Source organism: Hemicordylus capensis, chromosome 2 (assembly GCF_027244095.1).
Source record: "Hemicordylus capensis ecotype Gifberg chromosome 2, rHemCap1.1.pri, whole genome shotgun sequence".
NCBI lineage: Eukaryota > Metazoa > Chordata > Lepidosauria > Squamata > Cordylidae > Hemicordylus > Hemicordylus capensis.
Genome location: NC_069658.1, coordinates 234,146,179 through 234,160,771, shown reverse-complemented (window position 1 = coordinate 234,160,771; position 14,593 = coordinate 234,146,179). Strand labels below are relative to the sequence as shown.

Here is a 14,593-nt window from a genome sequence, read left to right as displayed (position 1 = left end):
TACATGAAAGTAAGCCTTTTGGAGATAATGGACCTATTCTTAGGTAATGCAGTTTGTGCACATTTTGCATTTTTTGTAGCTTGTGCAACTTAGGCACGCTGAGACAGCACAATATTCAGTGGCCTAACTGGGGAAAACAGCGCCCAGGGCAAGTTCTGCCTCTGAAATTGTCCCCCCCCCACCCAACCCACCCACCCCCCGCCCCCCACCCAACATCCTTACCCTATCCTTGCCAGCTCACGCCGCCGCTATCTGCACCCTGGCCGGCGGCCCGATGGAGTCATCGTGTGCCCCCTGGGATGGCTTGTGGGGAGTGAGCACCAAGGTTGTCAGCCCCCCTATCCTTTAGCGACCGCGCGGCGGTGGCGGACAGCGGCGGCGGGCAGCGGCAGATCACCGAGTACAGAGCGACGCTGAGGCCTGCCGTCTGGCCCGGCGTCGCTTCCCAACTGCGCAGGCACGCCTTGCAGTTGGGAAGCGACGCCGGGCCAGACGGCAGGTCTTTGCGTCGCTCTGTACTCGGCGATCCGCCGCCGCCCGCCGCCGCCACGCGGTCACTACAGGATAGGGGGGCTGACGACCTTGGTGCTCACTCCCCACATGCTATCCCAGGGGGCACACGACGACTCCGTCAGGCCGCCGACCAGGGCGCAGGTAGCGGCGGCGCGAGCTGGCAAGGGCGTGCGGCTGCCGCCCTGAAAAAAAATTTTTTGTGGGGAAGGGGGGGATCGGGGGGGGGGTCATGGCACTTTTTGACGCCCCCCCACGTGACTCACCAAGTGGTGCCCAGGGCACGTGCCCTGCCTGCCCCCCCTATAGTTACGCGTCTGACAATATTACTAAACTGACATAGTTTTATGTAGTATGTCAGCCCCTATCTTGAACCTTGCTCTGCAGAAGTTGTTTCTCCAGAAGACGTTGGGCCAAGTTCACCTGCCTCCTCATTAACCCTGTCAGAGTTTGTTTGGAACCCCTTTAGTGAGTTCTCCCAAACATGTTTTCTCCTGCTGCACACCTGCGCATGGAACCACACAGAATCCAGGATGTTGCAGAGATGAATTATTCTTCCCCTTATGGTGATCAAAATCACAGTGATTGAGTCTTCTTGCCAAAGCTCAAGGGATTTTCTCAAAGTTTTCTTTGAGAAAATGTTGTAAATATCAGGATCAGAGTAATGTGTTGCGGTGATGCCTGAAATAACTGATTCATAAATAACTCCTGTGCCACTGAGAGCTTGGGCTGAACTTCTGGGCAGGTGGGCAGGGACTCTGCTGGAGTGAGATCCAGTACCATCCCTTTAAGATCAGACCTTGTCGCTGGACTCCAGCTGCATGGATAAAGTCATTTCTGCTTGGTCTTGAAAGCGAGTTTTAATTCTTCTGATTAGCTGGGTATGTAGCAGTCGCAATGGAGGCTGCTGACACCGCTGTACCCAGAATGAGTCAACTACTTCTCTTGCTCCTGCTCCTGCTGCTGCCACTGCCTCATGCAACCTGTGGGATGCTGAAGGCAAAGTGCCCCTTGAATCTGATCAGAGATAAACATGATGCAATGAATTACTACAGGCCGGGAGACCCCCTCATTAGCGGAGTCATCTCTGCAAAATTTGGTGGGTTTTCCCCATACACCTTCTATGAGCCTCCCTTTTCCAGAGTTTCCTGGTAAGTAATTGTGTGGCAATGAACTTAATACTACTGCAGTTCAGATCTTATACACTTCTGTTGACCAGAGACCATTCTTATTATCTGCCATTTGTCTACAGTCCAGGAACAATTTCATTTTTTCCTCCCTATTTTTCCTTTTTGTGTGCATAGGGGGTGGATTCAGCCTTGTCTAATGCTGCATCTGTTGAGATTTGTGACTGATTAGCAGCCACACTCCATTTATTTATAGATTATGTTTCCCACAATATGTTGTGCTCAAAGTAATTCACCAAAAAGAAAATCACTGGCATGAGGAGGAAAATTGCTCAAAGTAAAGTCTCACTGAAATTAAAAGGACAAGTTAGAAAACTTGTCCTTTTTAATTTCAATGGGACTACTTTGAATAATTGTCGTTATCATGTCAGCCAATGATCAACAAGTATGATAATGTGTTATTGGAAAAAGAGGATTTCATAGCATTGTTTTCATCCATAGAGCACACACTCTAGCCCTATTCAGACATTATATTGTACTTGCATGCAGAGATGTGTACACATGTGTGAATAGCCTCCTGTATTCATTTTTAAAGGAACCTGGGTACGGGCTTCCTGAAATACAGGATACACCTGTAGTCAGCATGACATGTGAATTACTGTACCAAAGTATAAAACTGTACCTGTGTACATGGTACAGGAGGGCTCGGCAAACATGGTCTTCCAGCTGTTGTTGAACTACAACTACCATCATCCCTAACCACAATAAATGGTGGTGGGGGTGATGGGAGTTGTAGTTTAACAGCAGGAGGGCCAGGTTTGCCAGTCCTGCTGTACACTCATTGTACGAGCATTGAACAGAATCTAGGAATGAGTTTATTCTGTTTTTAAATCCTGTGACCAGACACAGACAGGGGCTCTGACGGTTATTTTTTGGTAGTCTAACTGGACAATACCAGCACCTTGTTTCTTGGCTCTCTAAGCTCTGCGTGACTGCCAGTGGAGTGGAGGAAACAAAGGTTGTTGCACATGTTTTTGAGGATGTGAAGGAATGGGTCCCAAAACCTTCGTTATTGTAAATAAGACTGAGTGTTTAATATGCTTGCCAGTCCCTGTGTATGAAAAAACTGGAAAGGTCAAGAATTCATGTCTCTTGTGTTTTAGTTTTCACTTTGAGAAGGAACAGTTTGGTTTGGGATGGAAAGGAAATTTTAAGGCTATTGAGGAAATTTGAGTTACACTGATTGGGTTGCTTTAAAAGTTGTTGAAGAAATTAATGTATAAAAGGGGGTTGCTATTAGCACAATTCAGTTCAGTTTGGAAGTTTTGAGAGAAAGGGTCTTGAACAAGCAATGCAGTGAAAAAGTTAGTTGGAGTCTGGGAGAAGAAGACTGCCTTGCAGAATCAATCAGAGAAGAGTTCAGCCTACAGTCAAAGCTGAAGACTTGAAGAAAGAGAGTCTGGAGAGAGACTACAGAAGAACTGGAGAATTGCTGGCTCAAAGTTGTGGCAGTAGATAAAGTTGTTAAATGGTGCTCATCTCTGCAGAGCTGAATTCACTCAGAGCTGGAAAAGAATGGGACCTGTCCTGAGGCTGAACTGAGGAAAATCTAGAGTTTCCAAAAGTGATCACCAAGTAGTCTAAGTTAGGACACAGTGAGAGAGTCAGATTAGTGGATGTGTTTCTGACCACATTTTTTTTATTACTTATGCTCTTTTGGTTTATGGTTTTTTTTTTGTATGGAACTTGTGAAGCAACTTTTGATTTAAATTAAACTAAATGCAAAGTAAAATTTATTGGTTACATCTAAAGGAAAATTGTAGCTTCTGTTTCCTCCTCCTCACGCCTATAGGCCTTACCATTCTACCGAAGTTTGTTTTTGCAACAGAAGTTTGAAAGGCTTTGTGGTCCACTCAGCCTAAAGCACAAAGGTCTACTTGGTGGAAGCGGTTTAACAGGAAATTGTCAGGGAGATCCATGTCACATATTAGAAGCAGTGCAGATCCTCCACACGAGGTGGCACAAAGGTGGGACCAGTAGTGGTTTCTCCACAGAGGTTTGGTTTGTTTTTTGTTTTTTTAATAGTGTTTTCTCCTCTACCTCCCACCCCATTTTTCCTTTTATTTCAGTAAGATTACATCAATGCTATGACATAATCAAGGATAACAATTCTATGTGTGTATAGCTGGAAAAATAAAATAAAATAAAAAGGATCAATTAAGCATAACTTTAATGTGATAAAATATAACCTACCAAGAAATAAGGTGATAGAAAAAAAGAAAAAGGGGCAGGGGGACCCACCTTCTTCTAAGGATCAATATATATATCTCTCTCTCTCTCTCATATACACACACACAAACAATTTATTAACATTCGACCAAATTGCTGAAAATTCCCCTTCTTTACCTTTCCATTGGAAAAAGATGAGTTCAAATGCTGACAGGGGACACATGTCAGTTATCTAAAGTTGCATGTCAGGAATAAATTTATCCTTCCAGTGCTGTATTAGCAATAGCAATAGCAATAGCACTTACATTTATATACCGCTTTATAGCCAGAGCTCTCTAAGCAGTTTACAATGATTTAGCATATTGCCCCCCAACATTCTGGGTACTCATTTTACCGACCTCGGAAGGATGGAAGGCTGAGTCAACCTTGAGCCCCTAGTCAGGATCGAACTTGTAACCTTCTGGTTACAGGGCGGCAGTTTTACCACTGCGCCACCAGGGGCTCCTATATTATAGTTCTTTTGGCAACTCCCCCAAAGAATCCACAATTTTTTAATGTAATGCTAGATTCCATATGCTGGGGGTGTACCCCAACAAAACATGAACATCCTTGACAGGCCATGATTGCTGCAGAATTATGTTAACTATCTTATGAATTTCAAGCCAGAATGGCACAATAACCAGACAGGATCATATGCGTAATCATATCCTCATACAAATTATACCACCAGCACCTAGAAGTCTGCAACCAGCCCTTATTAAACATTTTCTGAGATGTCCAGTAAACAAAGAATGAATGTTTCTGCTGTATTAGCCTCATTTTGAGATCCAAAGAGGCATGTTTCTCTGCTTTCAAAGCTACCCACCATTGGTTTATTAAAATAGGGTATTCAAGATCATTGTTCCAAAGATCCCGGATATAATTGTTGTGCCAGGCAGGCACAGTTCTATGCTTGGGTCCGAGACGAAGAGACTCGCACACGGTGAAAATGAATAAATGTCATTTTAATCAGAGAAAGATAAAGGGTTAAAAGGCTTATACCTCTCAAAGCACACACTAATGGGGATCTCACCAATGGACTAGCGCGCAGATGCCTCACACCAACGCCAAGAGCCAATCCACAGTCACCTCTTTCCCAAAGGAAAGAGCCCCAGATGCTGTAGCTTCCCTCATAAGGAAGGTGCTTCAGGCCCCTGATCATCTTGGTAGCCCTCTTCTGCACCTTTTCCAGTTCTACAACCTCATTCTAAAGATACAGCGACCAGAACTGCATGCAGTACTCCAAATGTGGCTGCACCATAGATTTGTGTAAGGGCATTATAATACTAGCATTTTTATTGTCAATCCCCTTCCTAATAGTTTTTAGCTATTTTAATTTGAACATTCCTATATTGGCTATATTAATTTGAACATTCCTATTAAATTGTTTTGTTAAAAAATTCTTTTGTTTTACTGTTGTAAACTGCATAGAGACTTCAGTAGTGGGCGGTATAGAAATATTTATTTTATTTATTTTTATTTATTTGATTTCTATACTGTCTCAGGGAGGTTTACACAGAGAAATAAATAATTAAGATGGACCTCTGTCCCCAAAGGGCTCACAATCTAAAAAGAAACATAAGATAACAGTCACTGGAGGTACTGTGCTGGGGGTGGATAGGGCCAGTTACTCCCCCCCCCGCTAAATAAAGAGAATCACCATGTTAAAAGATGCCTCTTTGCTAAGTTATGCTAAATAAATAAATAAATAAATAAATAAATAAATAAATATCCCTAGCATGGAATTTGCCTTTTTCACACCTGCCACACACTGAGTCGACACTTTCAATAAGCTGTCCACCACAACCCCAAGATCTCTCTCCTGGACAGTCACTGACAGCTCAGACCCCATTAGTGTATATGTGAAGTTGGGGTTTTTTTATCCCAATATGTGCTACTTTACTCTTGTTTACAGTACATTGAGCCACATTTGCCATCTTGTTGCCCACTCACCCAGTTTAGAGAGATCCTTTTGGAGCTCCTCACTATTTATTTATTTATTTATTTGATTGATTGATTGATTTCTATACCGCCCTTCCAAAAATGGCTCAAGCCGGTTTACAGAGAAAAATGACAAATAAATAAGATGGATCCCTGTCCCCAAAGGGCTCACAATCTAAAAAGAAACATAAGATAGACACCTCACAATCTGTTTTGGATTTTTCACTACCCTAAATAGTTTAGTATCACCTGCAAATCTGGCCACTTCGCTGCTTATCCCAACATCTAGATCATTTGTGAACATGTTAAAGAGCACTGGTCCCAGTACAGATCCTTGGGCGACCCCACTTCTTACTTCCCTCAATTTTGAGAACTGTCCATTTATTCCTACCCTCTGTTTCCTTTCCTTCAACCAGTTACCAGTCCACAATTGATCCTTTCCCCTTATCCAATGACTGCTAAATTTACTCAAGAGCCAAGAATGTGGTCCTTCCAACAAGCTGTGTGATTCACTTGTGCAGCTAATTCCCACCCACTGCCTTCCTAAGTACAACTACAACTGAAAATGCAACTGCCCTGTCAAAAAAAAATCCCTAGCCAGGCAGAAATCAAACCATTAGAAAAGTCTAGCCCTAACAAACTTATCTTGTCCTTTACTCCTTGTTTTCTTGTTGGTTTATTTATTCAAAAATTTGCTTGCTTGCTTGCTGACTTCTTTAGGAAGGAAAACCAAAGCTTGCTGCCTCCCTTTCAAATTGAGTCGTCTCAGGAATATGCCCCCCTCCCTCAGACATTTGATAGAATTCCCAATATACAAAAATATGTGCATACCAAGACTCTCAAATATAAATACAGGAGAAGAGAAATCCTCCAGTATTTCATAAAACAATAAAACTCCAAAACAAAATTAGGCATCCAAAGACAAAAATGAACTCTTTAAATCTTTAAGACATTATTGAAGCTGCCTTGACAATGTTGGTCCGAGGTAGGTTTTATACCAACATTCCCCACCTGACATTTCTGGGTTTGCATGACACGGAAATGGTGGCAGGAAGAGGCCTGTGGGAACCAATGGCTCTTCTCTACTTACTTGCTGTCATTACATGTAAATCTACCCATTGAAGGAAGGATGACCTTGGATTACATCTATTTTATTACAGGTATTCTGATTCAAGGTGGTGGCATCTCCTGACCTTTGTGTTTGCCATACAGGAGATCAACCAGGACCCCAGAATCTTACCCAACTTCACCATGGGTTACAACATCTACGAGACCTATTTTGATGGACGAATTACTTCTGATGCCATGATAGACTTGCTTTCTGGAGAGAGAAGCAATATCCCAAACTACAACTGTGGAAGGCAGAATTACCCATTGGCTGTTTTTGAAGGGGCTGAATCTGATATTTTCAGCCAGATTTCAATCATCTCAGAGATCTACAAAATCCCACAGGTATGAAGGGGTTAGAAGGTTTCTTAGGATGCAGCTCAATATTAGGTTGTTGTCATCATCATCATTATTATTATTATTATTATTATTATTATTATTATCTGTAAATAATCAGACCAGTGACTTTTGATTCTATTGTAACATAATGTCCTAATATTTAAACAAACATTCAATTTCAAAGATGTCCATATGCCTACAAAGATTATATCTAGGAACATACAAAGCTGCCTTATACCATGTCAGATTATGGGCCCATCTATCTCACTATAATCTATACTGACTGGTGGTTACAGCTTTCCAAGGTTTCAGGCAAGTCTTTCCTTGCCCTACCTGAAGATGCCAGGGAGTGAACCAGAAGCCGGCTGAATGCAAAGCAAATGCAGTATTGCTCAGCTATGGACTAATCCCCTTTCCCATAAACTAAATTATCCTGATTAACCAGATGGCTTAAAACTCTGCGTCACATATTATTTGGGCAACTAGAGGTTTTCTCAGACTTAAACTATTTTTATGCCCACATTTACATGCAATGTGGAAACAATGGACCCACAACGGCTCCACTCCCCCCCTCCCCCCGCTTTCCTGTCATAAGAACAACCCGGCTGGATCAGGCGCAAGGCCCATCTAGTCCAGCATCCTGTTTCACACAGTGGCCCACCAGATGCTTCTGAAAAGTCCACAGGCAAGAGGTATGTGCATGCCCTCTCTCCTGCTGTTACTTCCCTGCAACTGGTACTCAGGCATCCTGTCTTCGAGGCTGGAGGTGGCCTATAGCCCTCCAACTGGTAGTCATTGATAGACCTCTCCTCCATGAAGTTCTCCAAACCCCTCTTAAAGCCATCTAGGTTGTTGGCTGTCACTACATGTCGTGGCAGAGAATTCAATGATGTCCAAATTAGGACATTTGATGTCCAAATTAGGACATCACAGAAAGCTTCCTCTCTGCAGTCAGTGAGACTGCAGAGAGGACAGGGAACTGGCTGCCTGGGCTACTTCTTGACTGACTGACAGCCCCGGCAGCCAATAGCAGCCAGAGTGAGGGAAGAGCTTCCTCCCTCAACTCCAGTTGGTGAAAAGCCAGACTGAGTTGTCGCATTCAGACAAATTGCTGACAATGCTAAAACAGAGGTGTAGGTAGAGAAACTCCGTAAAAACCAAAGCTACAAATCAGAACCTGGGGAGGGAAACTGTGGGTCCATTGTCTGTCAGAACTGCAGTTGCCCACATTCGGATGTACACAAATTGAAACTGGAAGCCCCTTCACCTCCAGTTTCATGTTACGTGTGAATGTAGCCTATACTTATTCTACATTGTCAATAAGTGATAACAGTATATGATCAATTGTTGATTTCTTTCTTGATCTACACTCTTGATCTACAAATATTGGCTCACATACCCTATATTGGCTTACAAACCATTTGCAATGCTATATTGGCACTGTTGTGCAAAAGCACCGCTCCACTCCAGCAGAAGGTTGCACAAAGCAGTTTCACAAGAAGATCCTCATTGGAAATAACAGGCATCCCATTGCACAACTGTGCTGGTGCAACTTTCTGCCAGAGCAGCACTCTTATGCAACAACATCATCAGTGGTTATGTGTGTATAGCAGTGTGTGTAGAGCTCCTACCGCCCACATAACATGGTGCAGTATGTAGGCCAGTGTAATTAAATGAGCAAATACATTGTTCTATCTGTATAGAGCTTTCCCCACCCCAGTATTTCTGTTATGTGCATGGAACTGGTTCCATGCACACCTGGCTGATAGGGAGGGGTTGCTTTAAGCAGCGGGGAGGGTGCCCTTACCTCCCCCACCACGTTTCCCCCTCCAGTGCTGCTTCCAAAACCACTGTCACAGGGTGGCTGTATATCCTCTTGCCACCCTGGACACCATCATACTGGAAGTGGCAGATGTGCATGCACACACGTGCACCTGCCACTTCCAGTATGACGCTGATCGGGGCAGCAAGAAGGTATATAGCCGCCCCACGACAGTCGTTTTGGAAGCAGTGCCAGTGGGGGGAGCACGGTGGGGGATGTAAGGGCACTCTTCCCGCTGCTTAAAACAAACCCCACACATACCTTCGAACCGGCTCGAACGCCGGTCTTTCGAACCGGTTCGGTGGTCGGTGAATAGCCTGCCTAACCGGTTCATGCAAACCCCTAATTTCTGTTCCACAGGATGCTGTTGTGTCAACTCAACATCTTTGTACGTAGTCCAGAAACTACAACTGGTGCAAAATGCAGCAGTCAGGGTAGTCTCCAGGATAACTTGAAGAGACCATATTCCTCCTTTTTAAAAATAACTACTCTGCTTGCCAGTGTTTCCAGGCAAAATACAGAGTGGTGGTTGTTACCCATAAAGCCCTTAAGAGCTTGGGCCCAGGATTCTAAGAGAATGCCTTCTTCGACATGAACCCCACTGCCAACTAAGATAGGCAGAGGAGACTTGTTCATGGTTACCACTGGCTCATCTGGTGGTGACTCAATGGGTAGCCTTTTCTGCAGTTGCCCCAGGGCTACATAATACAGTGGTGCACTCCTTGTCAAAGTTAGAGCTACACTATCTCTGATGATCTTCAGAAGTGCATAGAAGACACCTATGTTCAGTCAGGCTTTTAGTTGATTTCCAATATCTGATTTTAGTTATATGAAAACAAATACGATGAATATTTATATACGGCTTTTCAACAAAGGTTCACATAGTGTTTTACACAGATATAAATAAATGTCTAGTGCATTATTAATTTATTATTATTATTATTATTATTATTATTAATTTGTTTAAACTGTTGGTTTTAATGTTCATAGATATTTTAATCAGTTGTAAACCACCTTGAGACCTAGTTACAGGCGGTGTTTACATGTGCTAAATAAATACACTCTAGCGTGGGGTGGCAGAGGTGTTCTGGTTTCCACTGGTAAGGACCTCATCCACAGAAGCTGTATTGTACCTCTGTGAACCGAGCATACAAAGACTGACTGAACTACAGAAGGATCTTTGCAGGATTTTGGAAATTCCCTGACCCACACCCCACCCATCATAAAGACAGGCACTTTGCTAGTTAATAATAATTTTAGGTTAACAGCTCAAACAAAACAAGACAAAAGACAAAGCACCCATCTCTTCCTTTCTTCTCTAGCTCAGTTACGGCTTTGGTACTCGTGACCTTAAAAACGCTTATTTCCCTTTTGTCTACCGGCTGGTCCCAAAAGAAGAAACTCAGTATCTGGGAATTGTGAAGCTACTCCTGCATTTCAGATGGACATGGATCGGTCTCTTTACTCCAGACAATGACAATGGAGAAAGGTTCATGAGAGCCTTGATACCCATGTTGATCAGGAATGGAATTTGTATTGCCTTCTCAAAAAGACTGTCAGCAAATACAATATACTCAGACATATTCCAGATGGATTCATCTGTTATGTGGGAAAAGGTCAACGTATTTGTATACTACGGAGACTCTGGTCTGGCATTTCGTCCAATTAGTGCAATACAAATAATAGTTGAAAAGAACCTAATAGCAGTTTCAGGGAAACTCTGGATCACAACAGCCTTACCTGACATGAATGTTATCTTGGCTTATCCCCCAGATCTATTTCGGCACATCTACGGTTCTTTGTCTTTCTTTATGAAGACAAACCAAAGAATAAAATATGACCACCATGTACCATTCGTCCATGCTAGTAGATCTTTTTTGGAGGAAGCATTTCATTGCTTTTATTCAAAATCCATGTTATCTGTGAAAAGCTGGAGAAGATGCACAGAGAAAGGGAAACTTCAGATGCTCTTGTCCAAAGAAGAGATTGAGGCAATGTTGTCTCAAGACTGCTACAGTACTTACACTTCTGTCCGGATTGTGGCACATGCCTTAAATGCTGCCTATTCATCTCAGTCCAAATGGATAGCGATGGGGAGTGGAGACAGGTTGGAACTTCAAAGGCTACAGCCATGGCAGGTATAGTATTCCGATTCCTTTCTAGAAGCTAAACTGCAAGTGGTCCCCACCAGGAACTTCCCAGCATCGAAATGGGCATCAATTTTACCTCACCACAACATTTGAGTTTCAGTCCAAGATACTGGCTGGCATGACACACAACACTGCAGTGTCATAAGGCTGTGCCTCATGGCTGGTATGGACTTTTAAGCAAGCCCCAACACTGTTCAGAAGGATCAGATGTGGAAGAAGCATTTCTGTGGGTTTCCACATTTGCGACAAAGGGGAAACCTGCTGCTTCTGAACAGCATCTGGGCTTGCTTAAAAGTCCACAACAGCCCTGGGGTGCGGAGTTAGGGCTAAAATAACAATGCCCATCATGGATTCAGACTCAACTATGATGGTGAGGCACCATTCATTTCTGAACTGGTGAGGCTCCTGGTGGAGATCTCCCTTTTTGGTGACCTCCAAAGGTTCTTCCCCTTCTTGTAGCTGTTCTCAGGTACCCTGAGAGACATCCATCTGTGACAGAGGTAAGGCAGCCATTGGCCCATGGCACCATACCTGGTTGTCAATCAGACCAGTCCTAGTGCCCCCTTGGTACCTTAGGTGAGGTGGTGAGCTGCCTCTCCCTACCACCACAGCATGCAGAGCATGCCAATGTTTCCATACCCCACTCTGGTCGCCCTACTGGTATCCCCACTGCTGATCACCCAAAACCTACCTCCATCCTCCTGATCTCCCTTTATTTGGCAGCCATCCCTCTAACCCCTCCCTCCTCCCTCCTCCTCCTCCTCCTCCTGTTTGCCTATCTCTTTGAAAAGGAAAGGGGTGTGAATGGAACAGAAGGGGGTCTGTGGAGTCCCCACCCATCCTCCTCCTCCTCTGCCCCTTGTCGTCAATGGATGAGCAGGAGGAGGCAGGGGTGGTCCAAGATATCTTGTTGCCTGAGGTGAAGGACAATGAGATTCTCCTCCCATCTGCCAGGGGCTCCTTGGCATTCTCAGGCCATGTTGCTGAGGCAGCAGTGGCAATTTGTGGACACTCTCAGACTGTGCCACCAATCCAGGCAGTGGCAGAGTGGTTACCCCAAACCAAGCAGTGGCAGATGGTGACATCAGGGGAGGCAGAAGGGTGGAAAGAAGCGGCATGCTCCAGTGTGGTGAGGAAGGGAGATGGCAGCCAGAAGCAGGGTGGCGGGCCTGTGGGGTAGCACCCATGGTGGTTGGGGACTAACACTCGCCACCCCTGCACGGCTCCTCACACTTGGAAGTTTTTCACACCCAGCCTTTAGTTTGCATCTCCTCCAGAATGGAGGAGCTACATTCACATATTGGCCAAATTTACCCCAAAGACTCTGCAAGCTTTTGGGGAGCACTTCACACACAATTTGGGGTTTTTTATTGTGTGTGAGAGTGTAGCCCAGTTTATATCCAGGGTAAATAAATCCACTTTTTGCATCGGTTTGCGGGGGCAACTTGGAACTCACAAAAAAGCCTCACAATAAACCCGTGGCAAAGCCTGCTGTCTGGGAAAGCTCCTGCATCTGAGGCTATGGTGTATTCTGGGAAGTGATGAAGACAGTGGTGCTTTAAGACAAGGCCTCATCCTGCTAAAGTTAGTTGTTACCGTTTACAGTGGTAGGAGGGGTTTTGTTGCTAGGTGGTGGCTCAGTCCGCTGCTAGATACAGGATTGATGGTTTGATGCAGACCCAGGCCTGGCTCAGACCTGTTGATTTTAATCCACATAAAGGTTGTTCTCATGACCAAACGGGGAGAGCAGAAGGGAAGGGAAGCCCCTATCTTCCTGCTTCCACACAATGACCTTCCTCTGGGCTCTGCCACTCGTGTACCTTCATGTGCAGCATGGTGGTGAGCTCCAGCTGGCTGATGGGAGGGGGAAACCTATGCTGGGTCTTCCAAGATCCCACAATGCACTGTGTGAGCAGTGGAACAACTGTCCACAGCACTGCAGCAGCTCTGCACTGCCTGGCTCCTCTTTCCCCCCAACTCTCTGGTTAACATGGCCACAGGCTGTCTGGGAGCGGTGTTGGAAGTGGCAGCCGTGAAGACGACCAGCAGTGTGGACGACCAGATATGACCAGAACTGTTTCCCTCCTACCTCACTTTTAATCTGGGTAGTCAATCTGGGCTACACAGGGACAGAGTCTCTGGGTCGGGAGGGCTCACAGTGCCCCAGATGACCAGAACTACCTAGGAAAACCCTCTCCCTGGGATAACTCTCTTTTGCCCAGGTAGCTCTGGTCATGAGAATATCTCCATAATATTTTAAATGGAAACATATCACTATTCATAAATGTTCCTTCATTAACCCTGCTACAATATCCTGATGTCTTGTGTGCTCACAGTTCTATAGAAACAACTACCTCACCCTGCCTCATACAAGGTCACGCCCGGAAGGAAGAAGAGTGGAGTGATGGCAGGATCAGGGCATTACCGGTTCTGCCACAACTAGTGCACAGGAGAAGCCACCCATGCTAATGAAATGGTTGGTGATGCGGCGCCAGCAACCTGAGGCAGTGGGCCAACAGAGGTGGCCTCTGCCGGCCCACCTAAACCAGCCCTGCTCAACATTGCCCCCCCCAGCTGTTTTTGGATTGCAACTCCCATAATTCCCAGCCACAGTGGCCAATAGCCAGTGATTATGGGACTTGTGGGCCAACATCTGCAGGAGGGCTGAAGCTGAGCAGCCCTGAGCTAAACAAACCCAACCCCGAGTCTGATATTTACTCTTGTCATTCTAGCTTCACCAGTTCCTGAGAAAAGTCATATATTATAATTCTTCTTCAATGGATGGACTCTATTTGGATGAGAATGGGGACCTGGCAGCTGACTTTGATATTGTGAACTGGGTGATATGGCCAAATAACTCGAAGGTTAAAGTTACAATTGGGAGTGTAGAGAAACAGACATCCACTGAAGTGAATCTCACCATCGACCAAGAAGCCATTTTATGGCCCTGGGGATTTAACAAGGTAGGGGAAATGTATTCTTTTATTCTCTGTGAGATATATTAATCCCTAATAATTTGTGGGTACTCTATATGGCACAGGACTAGAACCACTGGGCTGAAATTCCATGGAAGCAAACATTAGGAAAACGTTCCTAACTGTAAAAGCTGTTCAACTCTGAATCAGAACACAGATACAGGAACACAGAAAGCTGCCCTATAAGAAGTCAGACCATGGGTTCATCTAGCTCAGTATTGTCTACACAGACTGGCAGTGGCTTCTCCAAGGTTGCAGGCAGGGGTCTGTCTCAGCCCTATCTGGAGATGCCCGGGAGGGAACTTTGAACCTTAAAATGTAAGTACACAGGTGCTCTTCCCAGAGCAGCCCCAT

The 14,593-nt window shown here is 44.8% G+C and overlaps 1 protein-coding gene across 1 annotated transcript in view; it reads right to left on the bottom strand.

Annotated features, from left to right (window-relative positions):
- The window catches only part of LOC128343847 (vomeronasal type-2 receptor 26-like), a 63,641-nt gene extending 52,716 nt beyond the window's left edge, over positions 1 to 10,925 (bottom strand). The window contains exon 1 of the mRNA XM_053293279.1: positions 10,855 to 10,925. The gene's annotated coding sequence lies outside the window, so the exon portion shown is untranslated. The remainder of the gene's footprint in view (positions 1 to 10,854) is intronic.
- Positions 10,926 to 14,593: the final 3,668 nt, after the last annotated feature.